The sequence below is a fragment of the Triticum dicoccoides genome, chromosome 1B, assembly GCF_002162155.2.
Source record: "Triticum dicoccoides isolate Atlit2015 ecotype Zavitan chromosome 1B, WEW_v2.0, whole genome shotgun sequence".
In the NCBI taxonomy this organism is placed as follows: Eukaryota; Viridiplantae; Streptophyta; class Magnoliopsida; order Poales; family Poaceae; genus Triticum; species Triticum dicoccoides.
Window position 1 is genome coordinate 262,382,659 of NC_041381.1, and position 20,736 is coordinate 262,403,394.

Sequence of the window (20,736 nt, forward strand, 5' to 3'; positions counted from 1 at the left end):
GAACACCCATACTATGCCCATGTGATGGTTAGTGCTATCAGGCCAGAGACCCCTTGGATCAAATATCCAAACTGTTAGTCTGTTGGTAGTGCGATCACAAGTAGAGACTCATGAAAGATGTGACCCCGTCGCCCCGTCTCGAGGACTTGCGGCAAGGGCTAAGAATGCCCGACCATGCCTCGTATTCAACTCTCGGGTACCCTCCAGGTCAACCCGTCTCCACATCACACGCGAGTACCCCTCAGAGTCGACCCGCCTTTTCAAGTAACAGTTGTAAAGTCCAAGTATCTGTGTGTCCAAACATCAAGGGGAAAACCCGAGGAATCACCCCCGGTGTATTCCACTCGATGCAATCATCAAGGTGAACGTAAGAGTATCCACCCTCGAGGTTCACACTGCAGGGGTTGCACGACAGAGTCGTATCAGAAGTGGTTAAGGCGGAATCACCATCGATGACCACGACCGAATAGCTACACTACAGGGTTAACATTAGAAGTGCTTATGAGGTCTCACCTTCGGCACTTGATAGTAACTCTGTAGAGTCGTACAACTAAAGGGGAGTGATGTGCGGTGCCGGGGCCTGGTCTTCGATATCGTTGATCGGGTCTTCGAACATAAAGCAGGGCAACTGGGATAAGGTGGGGGTCACGGATGGATCACTAACCAACCTATACTAAGTAGTTAGAATAAGCAGATAAGGTATGAAAGCAGGTACAAAAGCAGGCTATGCACCAGAATAGGAGCAATCAATTACAGTAGCAAAATCTAATGCAGGAATGAGAGAATGGAATGGGCGATATCGGGATGATCAAGGGGGGCTTGCCTGGAAGCTCTGCTGTAAAGGAAGAAGATTCGTCGGTGACATAGTCGATCATAGGGGCACCAGCAGCGGTCTCGGGGTCTATCGGAGAAGGAGAGGGGGAAGAAACAGTAAATATAAGGCACACAGATGCATGACATAACAATAAGAAACACTAGGCGTGTTCTAACATAGTACTACGCGATACTGGCGAAGGGGGATAACATCCGGGAATGTTTTCCCGAAGTTTCGCATATTCGGACAAACGAAACAGAGGAGAAAAGTTGCATGTTTGCTATGCTAGGGGCATGTTACAGATGAACGAATGACATATTCGGATTCATCATAGTTTTCTGATCGACTTTCATATATAAATTATCTTCAACCGGCTTACGGTTTATTTTATATGAATTTCCAAAGTTTTTAAGAATTTTGGAAATTATTATAATTCAAAAAAAAGTAAAATGCTATGTGTACCCACTACTGTACCCAGCCATAGAGGCTGAGAGGCTTATAGTGGGACAGCGGAGAGCTGACTCAACATTCAATAGTCAAAGTGTTGACTGGGGTCAAACGTGAACAGTGTTGAGGGCCCCACATGTCATTAACTATAGTTAAGTTAAAAGGTTATTTAGATGGGGGCCCTGTCATTGGGCCATTAGGCTAACTAACACCTAACTGGCATTTCCTATTTGGCGCTACAGGCGCCTGTTAATGTGTATTTCGCAAACGGACGCCTGCAGCGCCTCGCACTGGGCCAGCCCAACTAGTTTTTAGTTCTCTGTGTTAAAGTGACAAAAAATCATGACTTATGCGTGCTGCAGGATTCGAACCCGCGAAGCTGTGGTTCCACCGAACATGCAACAACCACCCGACCCGCTTCACCTTTGTGAAATTATTGATATTCTTTCTTTTTTGTTCTTCCGTCTTCCTTTTCTTTTCCTTTTTTTGATTCTTTTCATGTCATTTTTGTTTTTCTTTTTCCTTTTTATTTTTAATAATGTGAGAAATATTCAGAAGATTTATATGAACGTTTTTTCAGTTCGATGAACTTTTTTCAAAATCATTGAAATTATTTTCAAATTCGATGAACTCTTTTCTAATTCGATGAACTTTTATCGAATTCAATGAACTTTTTTCAAAATCTGATGAACTTTTTATCTAAATCAATGAACTTTTTTCAAAATTCATGAACTTTTATAAAAATCCATGAACTTTTTTCAATTTTCTTGAACTATATTGAATTTCGTGAACTTTTTCGATCCTTGAACTTTTTCAAACTCGTGAACTTTTATGAAAATCGATGAACTTTTTTCAATTTTCTTGAACTATATTGAATTTCGTGAACTTTTTCCGGTCCGTGAACTTTTCTCAAACTCGTGAACTTTTTTCAATTCGTTAACTTTTCTGAAATTAGTGGACCTTTTCAAATTTATGAACTTTTTCTTGAACTTGTGAACTTTTTTCAATTTTCGTGAGCTTTTTTTTAATATCTGAACCATTACTTTTTGAAACAATTTTGTGAACTTTTTTAAAATCTGGGAACTTCTAAATTTTGGACCAGCACGGCTGCAATTGTACTTAAATAACACGCACTACAAGTAGTAAGTATTGTGACGTGGCTGCAGTGGTTAGCGAAGCAGCGGCGCGCGAGTTCGAATCCTCAACACGAACCTATTTTTCCTACGATTTTTTGCTGCTGCTGCTTGTTCGTGGGCCGGCCCAGCGCGGGGCGCTGCAGGCGCCAACAGCGTGAACGGCAGGCGCCGTATAGGAGCTCCCCACCTAACTGACCTAATTAGTACTAGTTAATTAGAACGGGGCCAGCCTTAGTGGACAGAGCCTAGCCGGCCTCACGGTGGCTGTGCACACACGCACAAGCACACGGCGGCTATGGCTAGCCACGGCCAGTAGCTCACACGAGAGAGGCCGGGGGCTCAGGGCGGCGAAGGGCAGCGGCGCAGAAGGGCACGGCGAGGCCGCGGCCGGCACAGGCGCGGTAGGGCGCGGGGCAAGCGGCAGCAACGTAGCGCAGCAACAGCAGTGGCCGCAGTACCCAGCAGTAGCAGCACGCAAGCAGCAGCGTAGGTGTGGTAAGCAGAATAGCCCGGCGGCAAGCAGCAGAGCAAAACAGCGGCAACAGCTTGCAGCTAAAACAGAGCAGCGGCAGTACGCACACATGTACGCAAACACGGAAGCTCGCTCATGACGGTGTCGGCGGCCTACGGCGTACAAATCGAAGGGAAAAAAAGGGGATCAGAGGGAGGAGCTCACCACGGGGTAGATGACGTGCTCGGAGAGGTCGGGGACGGACCGGAGCGGTGGCAATTGACCACAGACGACAAGGATGTACGCGGTGGAAACGAGGTCGATAGTGAGCGTATAGGGTGGCTCCGCTCGAATTGATGCTCTGGACGGACGTAGTCGACGGTGACGATCCTCCTGGACTAATCGATGCAGCGAACGTTGGTTGGTGGCCGCGGGATCGACGGCGGCACGTGGGCGACCGCGCTCAGGCAAACAAGACAGAGAGGGAGAGGGCGAAGCGGCGCGAGGGGAGGGCAAGTGGGGGCTAGGGTTCGCCTGGGGGGTCGTGGGGTCGGACTTTATGCTCCAGGGGAGCAGGCAGATGGCCGGCACGCGGCCAGGGAATGGCCATGGCAGCCAGATGCCTGCCACGAGCCCCTGCCTCCTGTAGCAAGGTGGGAGAAGCCCAGGTTGGGCTGGGCCAAGTGGGCGTAGAGCCTAGGACCACAGTGGGCGTTTATTCTTTTCCTTATATTTTTCTGTTTCATTTTTTAACTCTGATTTATACTATCTTTTGCTATCCACTGATTTTTATCAAACATGAAACTTAGCACATAAGTACTATTTCGAGGTTGCACACAAAGTTTGGAGGCAATTGGAGTTAAATTAAATAAGTGTCTATTTTGAAAAGGCCTTTTTAGTTGATGTTGGATCATTTATTAAATTCCTAGGATTTTATTTGTGAGTCAAATGAAGTTTATTTCACCATGACAATGATCAGGGGAATTTATAAGATAACGCGAACATTTTAGTTTTACTATCGAAGAAATAATTTATTCGACTTATTTTAAATTTGAAAAAGGCTTTGATTTTTTGGACAAGTGGCAAGCTGCATAGTAATCACGATGACATGCCCACCATTAGGGGGAGATTAATGTAGCATGATTCTCGGGGTGTTACATGAATAAACCAACTAGCATCAACTACAAGGAATAATCAACACTACTAGCAACCCACAGGTACCAATCTGAGGTTTTGAGACAAAGATTGGATACAAGAGATGAACTAGGGTTTGAGAGGAGATGGTGCTGGTGAAGATGTTGATGGATATTCACCCCCTCCCAATGGGAGGATCGACGATGATGACAATGGTGATGATTTCCCCCTCCCTGAGGGAAGTTTCCCCGGCAGAACAGCTCCGCCGGAGCCCTAGATTGGTTCCGCCAAGGTTCCGCCTCGTGGCGGCGGTGTTTCATCCCGAAAGCTTGCTTATGATTTTTCCAGGGTAAAAGACTTCATATAGCAGAAGATGGTCACCGGAGGGCTGCCAAGGGGCGCACAAGGCAGGGGGCGCGCCCAAGGGGGTTGGGCGCACCCCCCACCCTCGTGGACGGTAGGTGGCCCCCCTCTGGTATTTCTTATGCTCTATATTTTTTATTAACTCCAAAAATTACTTTCGTGGAGTTTCAGGACTTTTGGAGTTGTGCAGAATAGGTCTCTAATGTTTGCTCTTTTTCCAGCCCAGAATCCCAGCTGCCGGCATTCTCCCTCTTCATGTAAACTTTGTAAAATAAGAGAGAATAGGCATAAGTATTGTGACATAACATGTAATAACAGTCCATAATGCAATAAATATCGATATAAAAGCATGATGCAAAATGGATGTATCAGATGGGCAGAGGAGAAAGAAGGCGTGGGTGAAAAGGGGTGAATCCTTATCCCTTTATAAAGGCAGTAAATATTATGTGCCTCCCCACTCGCCTTGAAACTCGCCTATTCCCCAAGGGCCGTGCAGGTGGCACGGTTGGGTTACCCATGCCTGTATTGATGAGAATCCTGCAATAAGGGGACACGATCTCTGCTTTGACGAGACGTGCCAATAAAAACGCACCTCGAAATATGAAGCGGCAGGCTGAAAAATGGTTCGAATAATGACCGGGCGGTGACGTGATGTCATGCTATAAAAAGCTGTCAGCAGTTTGGACTCGTGAAATAATATACTCTCTACGGTTGTGTGTCGAACTTGTTTTGTAGAGCCGGACACGATTCTTATGTTCGAAGTCTACTTTGAAGTATTCGGAGAAAGAACCCGCCTTGCAATGCCGAAGGCAATCTGCACACCGGACTCATCGTCATTGAAGCCTGGTTCAGGGGCTACTGAGGGAGTCCTGGATTAAGGGGTCCTCGGATGGCCAGACTATTGACATGGACCGGACTGTTGGGCTATGAAGATACAATATAGAAGACTTCTTCCCGTGTTCGGATGGGACTCTCCTTGGCATGAAAGGCAAGCTTGGCGATTCGGATATGTAGATTCCTTTCTCTGTAACCAACCTTGTACAACCCTAGCCCCCTCCGGTGTCTATATACATCAGAGGGTTTAGTCCATAGGACACAATCATAATCCCATAGGCTAGACTTCTAGGGTTTAGCCATTACGATCTCATGGTAGATCAACTCTTGTAATACTCATATTCATCAAGATCAATCAGGCAAGAAGTAGGGTATTACCTCCATAGAGAGGGCCCGAACCTGGGTAAACATCGTGTCCCCCATCTCCTGTTACCACCGACCTTAGACGCACAGTTCGGGACCCCCTACCCGAGATCCGCCGATTTTGACACCGACATCGGGCACACATGCAAACACTAAGCATAGTATCCGGCCTAGATGCACATAGGTACAATAAAGAGCCAATCATGGAGCGTTATACCTTTTGATTGAAATCTTTTCCATTTTCATCGGTGCATAGATGGCCATTTGTGGGCATAGGGATTTTGACGCCTTTGCAATCTTCCATGCCGAATTTCCTCAACACATCCTTGAGATATTTCTCCTGAGATATGAATATGCCATTGTGTTGTTGATGAATTTGAAGACCTAAGAAGAATTTCAACTCTCCCATCATGGACATTTGATATTCCTCGCTCATCATACAGACAAATTCGTCACTGTAACATTGGTTAGTATAGCCAAAGATAATATCATCAACATATATTTGGCACACGAATAATTCATCATCATATGCTTTGGTGAAAAGAGTTGGGTCAAGTGAACCGGGTTTGAAGCCTTTCTTCATGAGGAATTCCTTCAATGTATCATACCACGCCCGAGGTGCTTGCTTGAGGCCATAGAGGGCCTTGTTGAGTCTGCAGACGTGATCTAGAAATTTTGGATCCTCAAAACCTGGTGGTTGAGCAACATATACTTCTTCCTCCAGCTTACCATTGAGGAATGCAATTTTCACATCCATTTGATGTAAGATGATATTATGATGGTTAGCATAAGCAAACAATATGCGAATAGCTTCAGGTCTAGCAACAGGTGCAAAAGTTTCATCAAAATCAATTCCTTCAACCTGTGTGTAGCATTGAGCTACCATACGAGCCTTATTCCTCACCACAAGGCCATTTTCATCTTGTTTGTTGCGGTAGATCCATTTGGTACCGATGATGTTGTGCTTGCATGGGTCTGGTCGCTTGACAAGCTCCCACACATTGTTGAGCTCGAATTGATGCAATTCATCTTGCATGGCTTGAATCCACTCAAATTCTATGAATGCTTCATCAACTTTGGTGGGCTTTGTGATGGAGACAAACACAAAATGCCCACAAAAGTTAAACAAGTGTGAAGCTTTTGAGCGTGTGAGAGGACCTGGTGCGTTGATGTCGCTGATGATTTTGTCGACGTGGGCTAATAAAAGAAATTTTAAGAGGCATCAAACCCCGGCTTATGGTCCCCCTGAAGCGAAGGTCGGGTTGTTGGGTTGAGAAGTTACCTTCAGTACTCTAGAGTATCAATACCACCCCCAACAGGTCGGCAGGCCATGGCTATACACCTTTCTTCATGGTCTACGGGGCAGAGGCAGTTCTTCCAAGTGGTATCCGTCATGACTCACCTCATGTGGCGGCCTATGTTGAAGTTGATAATGAAATAGCACGTCTAAACGCATTGGATGCTTTGGATGAGGAGTGTGATCTTGCGGCGACTCGTTCGGCGATATATCAACAAGACCCGCGTCGCTATCATAGCCGCATTTTTAAGACCCGTACGTTTTGTCACGCCCAATATGCGACCCTATCCAAAAGAGACTTGAAGGTCCCACCAAGGATAGAACCGCATATTGAAACGCTTTTGCAAGGTGGATATCATTACATCAACATTACATAATAGATGGGGATACATACAAGAGGCATACAATGCCACACGAATACAACATCACAATAAATGAGAGCAACATCCGACTACGGATGAAACACAAACAGAAACTCAAACGACATCCACCCTGCTAGCCCAGGCTGCCGACCTGGAACCTATCCCTGATCGAAGAAGAAGCAGAAGTAGAACTCCAAACAAGCAAACATCGCTCTCGCGTCAAGATCATCGCATAACCTGTACCTGCAACTGTTGTTGTAGTAATCTGTGAGCCACGATGACTCAGCAATCCCATTACCATGGGTATCAAGACTAGCAAAGCTTAGAGGGAAAGGAAGGGGTAAAGTGGTGAGGTTGCAGCCGCGACTAAGCATATATGGTGGCTAACATACGCAAATAAGAGCGAGAAGAGAGCAAGCGGAACGGTCGTGAAACTAGCAATGATCAAGAAGTGATCCTGAACTCCTACTTACGTCAAACATAACCCAAAAACCGTGTTCACTTCCCGGACTCCGCCGAAAAGAGACCATCACGGCTACACACGGTTGATGCATTTTAATTCGGATCTGGTGTCAAGTTATCTACAACCGGACATTAACAAATTCCCATCTGCCAATAACCGCAGGCACGGCTTTCGAAAGACTATACCCTGCAGGGGTGTCCCAACTTAGCCCATGACAAGCTCTCGCGATCAACGAAGGAATAGACCTTCTCCCAGGAAGACCCGATCAGACTCGGAATCCCGGTTTACAAAACATTTCGACAATAGTAAACCAAGACCAGCAAGACCGCCTGATGCGCCGACAATCCCGATAGGAGCTGCACATATCTCGTTCTTAGGGCAACACCGGATGAACACTACGTACAACTAAAACCAGACCTCGAGTTTCCCCGAGGTGGCGCTGCAAGTGGCTCTGGTTCGGACCAACACTTAGACAAGCACTGGCCCGACGGGGGGGGGGGGCTGTAATAAAGATGACCCTTGGGTTAATTACTCCCAAGGGAAATATAGGTGGTGGTGAGGCAAATGGTAAAACCAACGTTGGGCCTTGCTGGAGGAGTTTTATTCAAAGCGAACTGTCGAGGGGGTCCCATAAATCACCCGACCGTGTAAGGAACGCAAAATCCGGGAACATAACACCGGTATGACGGAAACTAGGGCGGCAAGAGTGGAACAAAACACCAGGCATAAGGTCGAGCCTTCCACCCTTTACCAAATATATAGATGCATTAATAATATAAGAGATATTGTGATATCCCAACCAAAATCCTGTCCACCATGGAGCAATCTTCAACTTCACCTGCAACTAGCAACGCTATAAGAGGGCTGAGCAAAGCGGTAACATAGCCAAGCAACGGTTTGCTAGGAAGGGTGTCAAAGGTTAGAGGTTCATGGCAATTTGGGATGGCTTGATAAACAGGTGATAGGTAGCGCAGTATAGCGATAGAACGAAGCAACTAGCATAGCAATGATAGTAGTGAGATCCAGGGTAGCGGTCATCTTGCCTGAAATCCCGCTAGGAAGAAGAACGAGTCCATGAAGAAGACGAACGGGAGTAGTCGAACAAATCCTCACAATCGCAATGTTACCGGAACTATCAAGAAGAAGCAACACCGGAAAGAAACAAACAACATGGTAAATGCACAGGCATAAACATGGCATGATGCACAAACAAGTATGATGCATGTCCGATTTAAAGAGGCATGGCAAAGTGCAACAAACAATACTACAAGTTAAGTGGAGCTCAATATGCAACGAGTTGCATATTGACAAAACACCACATGAAAGTATTTAGTTCTCTCTCGTTTAGGTACACAACAATGTTAAATGTTGTTAAACATGGCAAGGGGTGAAGCATATGAAAATTGCCTATCTAGGCAAATTTAAATGAGGTCGGAAGTAACAAACAATAATTCCGGAAAATCCCCATGTGCATATTTTAGGTTCGGTACTGTTCTGCCCTAAACACAATTTTAATGTTGTTAAACAGCAATATAAAGTGCACCATGTTAATCTAGGCATTTTCCACCCCATTTACATATAAAGTTTATTTAAAACCGAGCTACAGTTATTTAGTTATGAATTAAAGCATTTTAACATGATATTATGCAAAATAAACACAAACAGCATGTTAAACATTTTTAACATAGATGAAAGTGGCATATTATTAATCTACACAATTTTCTGAGCATTTTACATATATGAATTATTTTATTCCGATGCACAGTTTGAGAGATATTATATGCATGAAGTTTAGGGTCCAATCTGTAAAAATGCAGTTTTCTGGATAATAGGCAAATTTGCAGAACGGGAAAAATATGACATGGGCCGAAACTGGCTGGGCCGGTCGGTGAAAAAACAAAGAGGCGCTGGGGGCTGCTCACCATGGGCTCTGGCCCAGTCGGTGGAGAGGCTGGAGGAGGCCGGGCTGGAGAGGAACTGGGCTGGGCTGCGCCTGGGCGAGGCGAGGCTGGACGCAGGCCGCGCTGGTGGGCCAGAGACGGGGCCCACGCGGCTGGATCGGGCTCCTCCCGATCGAGCGGAAGGCGACGACGGCGATCAGTCGATGGCGAGCGGAGGGAAACGTAGACGGGCGGGGACGGCGAGGTCGGGACCAGGCCAAGGGGGGGCCAGATCCGGTGGATCCCGGCTGGATCCGGCGAAAACGAGACCGAGGCGAGCTCCACAGATGGCAGCGACCATCCATGGCGGCGGTGATGGTGGTCTGGTAAACCGGTGAGACAAGGTAGGCGCGGCAGGGTCGGGTGGCGATTGGAGCTCCAGGGCGGCACTGGAGAGCGACGGGAGATGCGGGAAGGGAGGCGGCGACCTTCAGTCGCAGGGTGGCAGAGAACGGCGTCGGCGACGGGATTGGGTGCTCGGGAGGAGCGCTCGGGCGCTCGGGCGGTGCGCGTCGGAGCACGGGGTCCGACCCGGGCCCCAGATGGGCTCGGGCGGGCTTCGCGAGGGCCTGGCGGGCCGACGGCGCGGGGAGGAGGCCAGGGAACACGGGGCGACGTGGCGTAACGCCGTTGGCTGCGGCGGCGGCTGGGAGGTGAGGTGGCCCGAGCGGTTGGCTAGAGGGCGGCGATGCGGCGGCACCAAGTGGCTGGCTGTGGCTGGCGGCGGTGGCTTCGAGGAGGATGCGGCTAGGAGGTAGGGGAAGGGCTAGGAGATGCCCAAAATGGCATGAGGGGGTCTATATATAGGGTAAAAGCTAGGGTTTAGGGGGGTTTGCTCCGTTTTCGGACCGTTCGATCACCATCGGATGGCTCCGGAGCGGAGAGGGTCTAGGTGAGTGGATAGTGGGTTGTGAAGAGTAGTTGGGCTGAGAGGAGAGAAGAGAAATGCAGCCCGGCAACTGTTTCAGAGACCGAACGTCCGACGAATATACCGACTATATCGCGGTTATATATTTAATGGTTGGGTAGTCAAACGAACTCCGAATGCGACGAAACTTGGCAGGCGCTCTGTCTACACTATAATAAGACCGCACGACAAGTTGCAACCCATTCCGAGAACATTTTTATGCCGCTTATAAAATAATATTTCGGAGGTGCCGCGGGCGCGTGCGAGTGTGGTCGGGCTCAGAACGGACAACGGAGAGAACCGGCGGAACACGAACGGATGCAAGTTTTGAAAAACATGCAGATGAAATGCAGATGATGACATGAGACGAGATGCATAACAAGAACAAAATGCAAAACAACAGACAAAAACCCAACCACGAAGGAAATATCATATCGCATCTCCGGGAAAGGCAAGAGTTGGAGCTATGAATATGGAAAGTTGTATCCGGGGCGTTACAACACTCCACCACTATGAGAGGATCTCGTCCTGAGATCTAGGATGGCACCGGAGGGAAAAGGAAGAGGAAGAGAGGAGGTAAACTAAGTTGCTTCTTCGACAAACGAGTGAAACCATGAACCTTGAGAGGTTGAGCAATTAGAGATGACCGAGATTGCAAACAATCCGTTAGAAAAGAGGAACATTACGGTAACTTGAAGGTTGCAAAGGCATGAATCAAGAGTTTAGTGGACAAGATAAAATTCGAAACCACTCCGGTTAAAACAAGATGAGAGAGGAAGAATTCGGGCAGCACTCCGGTTGAACATGGAAGGAATATAATTTGAACTTGGCAAAATGAAAGCACTTGGATGAGACTCCGGTTAAAAGAGGAATGATAGACACAACACTCCGGTTAAGTGGATAAGCATGGAAAAGAACATGATCTTGACAAAACAAGATGATGAGTGAAGAGAACAACATCACAATGCCTTCGGAAGAAAGAATAGAAGATAGATCACTGGAATAAAAGAATGGAGAAGAAAATGCCAACTTCTGTCACAAATGAACTTGGAAAGCATCCTTCCGAGAAGGTTATAATAGAGTTGTTGGAAAACCAACAACGAGACGAATAAGCTTGTAGTGGGCTTATGGAAAACTTCTCAAAATTATGAGGTGAGCTTCTGCCACTAACGAAAAACAATTGCTTGTTTGAGATCAACGAAGAGATGAAAAACCTCTTTCACCGAGAAGGATATGGAGAAAGCTTGGATCAATGATAAGCACCACAAATAGCAACATTCCCAATGGAAGGCTTTAGGTGAAATATGACACAAGATAACTCCAATGAAGAGATTGATATGGGTTGAAACAATTCATGATCAAAGAGAAAATGATGGTTTCACAATATCTCATTCTTGACAACTTGTGAATCATAAAACTTGAAGGGAAACTGTCAAGAATGATATAACACCATCTCAAAAGATAAGGTAGGAGAATTGCACCTCAAAATGCAAGATGAAGAATACTTGAACTCCTCAAAATAAAACATGTGTTGAGCACCATGTTTATTTTAGAGTATAGCTTGGCGGGTCATAACTTCAAGAGAAATCTTGAAGAACAGTTGAAGAATGAAAACAATCCTTGACGAACGACCATGTTGAGCCTTCGTGAGAACTCCGGTAATAAAATCAAAGGATGATAACAAAGAAAGAGAATTTGAGAACACAAGGTGAAGCCTTGCAATGATTTAGATGGAGCTTCGCGACGGTAATGCAGAAAACTTGGAACTCCGAAAAAGAAAAGATGAAGCATCTCGAACCGAGAAATGTGACATGATGAATAACTCTGGAAAGAAGAAACTAGATCACTTGGATGAAACAATAATAAGAATTACGTTATGCGTATCCTTCACCAATTTTTAAATTGATGATAAGCAACGGATTTGGCATACTACTTATTCTCGTAGAAATGATTGAGAGAGATATAGCGTAAGCTTGCGAAGGTCTTCAACGAACCACCAGTAGGATTGAAACAACGAATAAACTATTATGAGAACATAGGAAGAGGGATCTTGAACAAACCGCCGTAAGAATTGAAAATGAACGTATCAAAGGCACAATTCACCGGAAAGAATTGGAAAAACGAATGAATATACTTGAGGGGATTTAGATACAAGTGAACGAAGAGATCATGAGCTTATTAGAGAATACTTGAATGATGCACCGGTTAGATTTGAATAACGAGAGCTAAAGGCTGGAATGAATGATTCTGAGATGATGTGCTCCGGGGAATCAAACTGAAAAGACTCCTGAATAGATCCGGATTGGTGAAAAGAATTCTCACAATCGAAAATAATTATGAGAGGATGACATAAGCTAGAACTATGAATCTTCGAGAGAAGGGACACGATTTAGAGGAAAACTCTTCTTCAATCTTGAACTGACGACAAGAAACACCACCAAAATTACTGAGATACTCCGGGAGAATGAAAAGCAAAGAGGTTGAGCCAACAATGAAAAGAATTTGAAAGCGATCTTGGAGAAGGCATGTGACTGATGAAAATTCATTCTTACGTCACACTTGAATAGAATTAGGAATGGCTCCAGAATAATTAGAAGAGTCAGGTAAGATCCTGGGAAAAGACCTGTGGGTTAGGGCCCACTCAAAAGATACACCTTTGAAAAATTACTTGAAAGGGAAATTGCACCGGTTGAATTAAATGACTTGAATGAGATAATAACCTCGAAATAGCTTGAACGGATTGAGAATGGAAACACAAGTCTTCCGAGATATCTTCAGCACTCCAGAACAAATGAATAGCGAGAAGTGAAAGATTAAGAGGTGCATCGGTATGAAAAAGCATTTGAAATGAGGAAAGGGATATGATCAACACCGAAAGCTTGAATTGGATCCACCGGAGAAGAAACAACAATGAAGGATGATGAACTTGAAACTGTTGAGCATCTTCATGGGAAATCACCAGATAAGAACATTGATTGAAAAGAGTGAATAAACTTCACATGAACAAATGGATACTTGATTAACATATATGAGTCCTTGAAGTTAAGGGTGGGAGGGTGGGAAAACAAAGGCAACTTGGGGACGGACAAAACAGATACCGTTGAGAAAACTTAGAGTTGATCTTGCGGATGTTGAAATGATCGAATCCCTTGAAGAGAAGCATGCCGGTTGGAAAAAAATTAACATGACAACCTCGATGATCACGAAGGATTAGCACTCCCATAGAAATATGAGAACACCGCTTGAAAGGTATGGATTCAACATTTGACTTCGAAGCAACTCGAATACCACAAATAAAACAAAACAAAGGATTTGGCTTGCAGAATAAGCCGGAACAAATACATATGATAGAGATTTACCCAATCCCATATCATGCATTTGTCGGAAAGATATCCTAGGAGCTACTTGAATTCCCACCTATAAAACTCCCGAAACTTTCTGGTTATGCAATCTGGTGTTGGGGATACAGGGGAAGCAATATATCTCACCCAAACTAACAATACCTACATCCAGCTGTATCCATCCATCAACACATAACCAAGAAAACTCCGGATCATGTACCTCAACCTTCGAAAAGCATCCGTTATACGAGTTATGGCAATACTCCCGAACTCCCCAGTACTGGGTGACGTCGAGGTTATCTCACCAACAACTGCATAAAAGAGATTTTCGATGTCGGCAAAACTCAGGTATTCCAAAACTGCAACGATAAAATTGTGACGACAACACCTCGGAGCTCAACTCCCCGGGACACTGCCACAACCCCTAAATGTCAGGAGGCACCAAGAACAATGTTCTCGTTACAAAACCATCAGAACGATTCCAAGATACCCGCGTGATCCTAGAAAAAATTAGTGAAATTTGAGGAGAGGAAAGACAAAACATCTACGTCAAGAGTCCTCACCAGAGCGACGAAGGGGGCTGAGGAGTAAAAAGAATCCTACTCCCCGATATATATAATCCTAAGACTCAAAATAGTTTTCTTCTAGACTCAACAACGGCCAACAATCAAGGGGGCTCCTATGGTCGGTCGAGGCTCTGATACCAACTTGTCACGCCCAATATGCGACCCTATCCAAAAGAGACTTGAAGGTCCCACCAAGGATAGAACCGCATATTGAAACGCTTTTGCAAGGTGGATATCATTACATCAACATTACATAATAGATGGGGATACATACAAGAGGCATACAATGCCACACGAATACAACATCACAATACATGAGAGCAACATCCGACTACGGATGAAACACAAACAGAAACTCAAACGACATCCACCCTGCTAGCCCAGGCTGCCGACCTGGAACCTATCCCTGATCGAAGAAGAAGCAGAAGTAGAACTCCAAACAAGCAAACATCGCTCTCGCGTCAAGATCATCGCATAACCTGTACCTGCAACTGTTGTTGTAGTAATCTGTGAGCCACGAGGACTCAGCAATCCCATTACCATGGGTATCAAGACTAGCAAAGCTTAAAGGGAAAGGAAGGGGTAAAGTGGTGAGGTTGCAGCAGCGACTAAGCATATATGGTGGCTAACATACGCAAATAAGAGCGCGAAGAGAGCAAGCGGAACGGTCGTGAAACTAGCAATGATCAAGAAGTGATCCTGAACTCCTACTTACGTCAAACATAACCCAAAAACCGTGTTCACTTCCCGGACTCCGCCGAAAAGAGACCATCACGGCTACACACACGGTTGATGCGTTTTAATTCGGATCTGGTGTCAAGTTATCTACAACCGGACATTAACAAATTCCCATCTGCCAATAACCGCAGGCATGGCTTTCGAAAGATTATACCCTGCAGGGGTGTCCCAACTTAGCCCATGACAAGCTCTCGCGATCAACGAAGGAATATACCTTCTCCCAGGAAGACCCGATCAGACTCGGAATCCCGGTTTACAAGACATTTCGACAATGGTAAACCAAGACCAGCAAGACCGCCCGATGCGCCGACAATCCCGATAGGAGCTGCACATATCTCGTTCTCAGGGAAACACCGGATGAACACTACGTACAACTAAAACCAGACCTCGAGTTTCCCCGAGGTGGCGCTGCAAGTGGCTCTGGTTCGGACCAACACTTAGACAAGCGCTGGCCCGGGGGGGGGGGCTGTAATAAAGATGACCCTTGGGTTAATTACTCCCAAGGGAAATATAGGTGGTGGTGAGGCAAATGGTAAAACCAACGCTGGGCCTTGCTGGAGGAGTTTTATTCAAAGCGAACTGTCGAGGGGGTCCCATAAATCACCCGACCGCGTAAGGAACGCAAAATCCGGGAACATAACACCGGTATGACGGAAACTAGGGCGGCAAGAGTGGAACAAAACACCAGGCATAAGGCCGAGCCTTCCACCCTTTACCAAATATATAGATGCATTAATAATATAAGAGATATTGTGATATCCCAACCAAAATCCTGTCCACCATGGAGCAATCTTCAACTTCACCTGCAACTAGCAACGCTATAAGAGGGCTGAGCAAAGCGGTAACATAGCCAAGCAACGGTTTGCTAGGAAGGGTGTCAAAGGTTAGAGGTTCATGGCAATTTGGGATGGCTTGATAAACAGGTGATAGGTAGCGCAGCATAGCGATAGAACGAAGCAACTAGCATAGCAATGATAGTAGTGAGATCCAGGGTAGCGGTCATCTTGCCTGAAATCCCGCTAGGAAGAAGAACGAGTCCATGAAGAAGACGAACGGGAGTAGTCGAACAAATCCTCACAATCGCAATGTTACCGGAACTATCAAGAAGAAGCAACACCGGAAAGAAACAAACAACATGGTAAATGCACAAGCACAAACATGGCATGATGCACAAACAAGTATGATGCATGTCCGATTTAAAGAGGCATGGCAAAGTGCAACAAACAATACTACAAGTTAAGTGGAGCTCAATATGCAACGAGTTGCATATTGACAAAACACCACATGAAAGTATTTAGTTCTCTCTCGTTTAGGTACACAACAATGTTAAATGTTGTTAAACATGGCAAGGGGTGAAGCATATGAAAATTGCCTATCTAGGCAAGTTTAAATGAGGTCGGAAGTAACAAACAATAATTCCGGAAAATCCCCATGTGCATATTTTAGGTTCGGTACTGTTCTGCCCTAAACACAATTTTAATGTTGTTAAACAGCAACATAAAGTGCACCATGTTAATCTAGGCATTTCCCACCCCATTTACATATAAAGTTTATTTAAAACCGAGCTACAGTTATTTAGTTATGAATTAAAGCATTTTAACATGGTATTATGCAAAATAAACACAAACAGCATGTTAAACATTTTTAACATAGATGAAAGTGGCATATTATTAATCTACACAATTTTCTGAGCATTTTACATATATAAATTATTTTATTCTGATGCACAGTTTGAGAGATATTATATGCATGAAGTTTAGGGTCCAATCTGTAAAAATGCAGTTTTCTGGATAATAGGCAAATTCGCAGAACGGGAAAAATATGAGATGGCCCGAAACTGGCTGGGCCGATCGGTGAAAAAAAAACAAAGAGGCGCTGGGGGCTGCTCACCATGGGCCCTGGCCCAGTCGGTGGAGAGGCTAGAGGAGGCCGGGCTAGAGAGGAACTGGGCTGGGCTGCGCCTGGGCGAGGCGAGGCTGGACGCAGGCCGCGCTGGTGGGCCAGAGACGGGGCCCACGCGGCTGGATCGGGCTCCTCCCGATCGAGCGGAAGGCGACGACGGCGATCAGTCGATGGCGAGCGGAGGAAAACATAGACGGGCGGGGACGGCGAGGTCGGGACCAGGCCAAGGGGGGGCCAGATCCGGTGGATCCGGGCTGGATTTGGCGAAAACGAGACCGAGGCGAGCTCCACAGACGGCAGCGACCATCCATGGCGGCGGTGATGGTGGTCTGGTAAACCAGCGAGACGAGGTAGGCGCGGCAGGGTCGGGCGGCGATTGGAGCTCCAGGGCGGCGCTGGAGAGCGACAGGAGATGCGGGCAGGGAGGCGGCGACCTTCAGTCGCAGGGTGGCGGAGAACGGCGCCGGTGACGGGATTGGGCGCTCGGGAGGTGCGCTCGGGCGGTGCGCGGCGGAGCACGGGGTCCGACCCGGGCCCCAGATGGGCTCGAGCGGGATTTGCGAGGGCCTGGCGGGCCGACGGCGCGGGGAGGAGGCCAGGGAACGCGGGGCGACGTGGCGTAACGCCGTTGGCTGTGGCGGCGGCTGGGAGGTGAGGTGGCGTGAGCGGGTTGGCTAGAGGGCGACGATGCGGCGGCACCAAGTGGCTGGCTGTGGCTGGCGGCGGTGGCTTCGAGGAGGATGCGTCTAGGAGGTAGGGGAAGGGCTAGGAGATGCCCAAAATGGCATGAGGGGGTCTATATATAGGGAAAAGCTAGGGTTTAGGGGGGTTTGCTCCGTTTTCGGACCGTCCGATCGCCATCGGATGGCTCCGGAACGGAGAGGGTCTAGGTGAGTGGATAGTGGGCTGTGAAGAGTAGTTGGGCTGAGAGGAGAGAAGAGAAATGCAGCCCGGCAACTGTTTCAGAGACCGAAATGTCCGACGAATATACCGACTATATCGCGGTTATATATTTAACGGTTGGGCAGTCAAACGAACTCCGAATGCGATGAAACTTGGCAGGCGCTCTGTCTACACTATAATAAGACCGCACGACAAGTTGCAACCCATTCTGAGAACATTTTATGCCGCTTATAAAATAATATTTCGGAGGTGTCGCGGGCGCGTGTGAGTCTGGTCAGGCTCAGAACGGACAACGGAGAGAACCGGCAAAACACGAACAGATGCAAGTTTTGTAGAACATGCAGATGAAATGCAGATGATGACATGAGACGAGATGCATAACAAGAACAAAATGCAAAACAACAGACAAAAACCCAACCACGAAGGAAATATCATATCGCATCTCCGGAAAAGGCAAGAGTTGGAGTTATGAATATGGAAAGTTGTATCCGAGGCGTTACACGTTTCAAGAAGGCGACTTGGTGCTCCTGCTGATCCAAGATCAAACAAATATGCACAAGTTATCCCCAACTTGGGAAGGACCCTTTGTGGTCAGCAAGAACCTGAATAATGGGTCATATTACCTCATTGATATAGGAGAACACAAGGATTCATGCAAGTCAGAGGAGGAGACCCGCTGGCCCTGGAATATTGCTCATCTTTGGCCTTATTACACCTGAGCCACCGGCTCTCATTGTTGTACATACATTTGTCAGTGTATATATTATGATCAATGTAATAAAGCTGGCATCCCTAATAATTCAGGGCCTCTGTCGTTTCATTTATGTGTACCTGAGTCTTTATTATTTGCTCATAAGGTAACTTGGGGGCTTCCAACCCATCGGGTTGAGCTCTCATATCCTCTTGACTAGGCGTGGATGCCAAAGCCTGAGTTATCCTGCATGTTTGCAACTTGCTACTCTGCTAGGTAATCCTGAGTGACCCGTCGAACTCTTAACTGTCAATCTTTTTTAAGACCCTGAACTTGTTAAGTTAAAATGATGGTTTGTGTCACGTGAGAGCCGACTTACAGTGAGCTAGGATTAACTCAAAGGTTGTGCGGCCTTTGAAAGCACTTGGCTTTGCTAGCCAATTTATCTGGTTGTGCTTTGGTAAGCCAGCCAGGCAATTATTTGAGATTTTTTTTGAATCTTTCTTCTGAGTCTTTTGGATTTGTGTCTCCTAAAAGATTTTTCTTCTAAGTGCATTTTTCGAAAATCCAGGTCATGCAGCCCTGATTGTATGACTCATATTTGAGCATTTTGGGTTTGGTAGCCCGCCCTGGCTATGGACTTTTAAGTCGCCAACATGCTTTGGTTTGCACAATTGGGGTCATGCGCTTACAAATCTTTGGGTTGTCACCCTCACTGGATATGGTGATGTAAGCCGGCAGTATGAGCCAATTTTACAGGTATGTTTTTAATTGTTATACGAATATGCGAGGTTTGATAATCCACCTTGGCTTTTGACTTTATGTCGCCAGTATATTTTGGCTTCAATGGCCTTAATTCTAGTCTTTTCCATAATCACATAAGACTATATTATGTTTGGGTTGTTACCCACCCTGGCTTTTGACGTTAAGTTGCCAGGGCATATGTTATTGAAACTTTGTATAGGACATGCAGAGCTATGGCTTGCATAAATGATTAAGTACAAGCCCATCATCAAAAGATTAAAATTGGTGTTTCATAGGTAAGGATCAACATGCACGAAGGCATGATATGGCGAATCACTGTTCTAACCTAGCCTATTACAAGGCCATCATAAGCCCACAAGTTTGGAGCAAAGTATTTTCTGAAAGAGCACCCTTATACTTTGGCTTGAAAACCGCCTGGTTTGTCACTGGTTTCCTTGAAGGTGAGTTGACGACTCTGCATCATCTTGCGCCGGCTCTTCTTCTTTGTCGATCATCTGAAGATCAGCCATTTTCCAATGGATGCTGATTAAAGCTTCGAAAGTGGCTTCATCATTGAGTATAACAGAATGATCAATGTCAGGAGCAAAGATATGCTTATGCCGAGGGGGAATAAGATTGACGACGTTATGAGCTGGCGGCTTAATCTTCTTATTATTGTCGTCGTAATCAAGCGTGTAGTTATTTAAATTGAGTTCCTCAACAAGCTATAGGCCACGGGCCGCATTTCCCAGATGCAACAGTTGAAGTCCTTCTCTTCAAAGCACTACTAGAATCAGGATCTTTGCCGTCAGCCAGCTGACCGCAAAGAATGTCTTTGCGACCAGCTTAAAGAAAACTGACGGCAAAGAATGAGCTGACGACAAAGGTCATGTTTGCCGTCGGCTAGCGGATGGCATAGAAGCTTTGTCGTCAGCTAGAAGACGGCAAAGAGGGAGGGTGGCCCACTAGCGAGAACCACCTAACGGACACTTTCTTTGCCATCTGCTAGCAGATGGCAAAGCTTCGTTGTCGCCTGCTAGCAGATGGCAAAGAAAGTGGCCATACTAACGTCCGTCAGCTATGCACTTTGTCATCTGCTAGCAGACGGCAAAGAACCGTGCCCTAACTTAAATGCCAACGATGCCTACGCCCCATCTCGCTGTCCCCTCTCTCTCTCTCCGCCCCTACCCGAGCCGCCGCCGCCACGCGCCACCCCACCCCTGTGTCGCTGCCGCCCCGTGCCACCCCTGTCGCCGCGCTACCCCCGCCACCCCGGCGACCCCCCTCCGCCCCGCTCCACCCTCGTCGCCGCGTTGCCCCACCCCCGTGCCTGAGCCGCC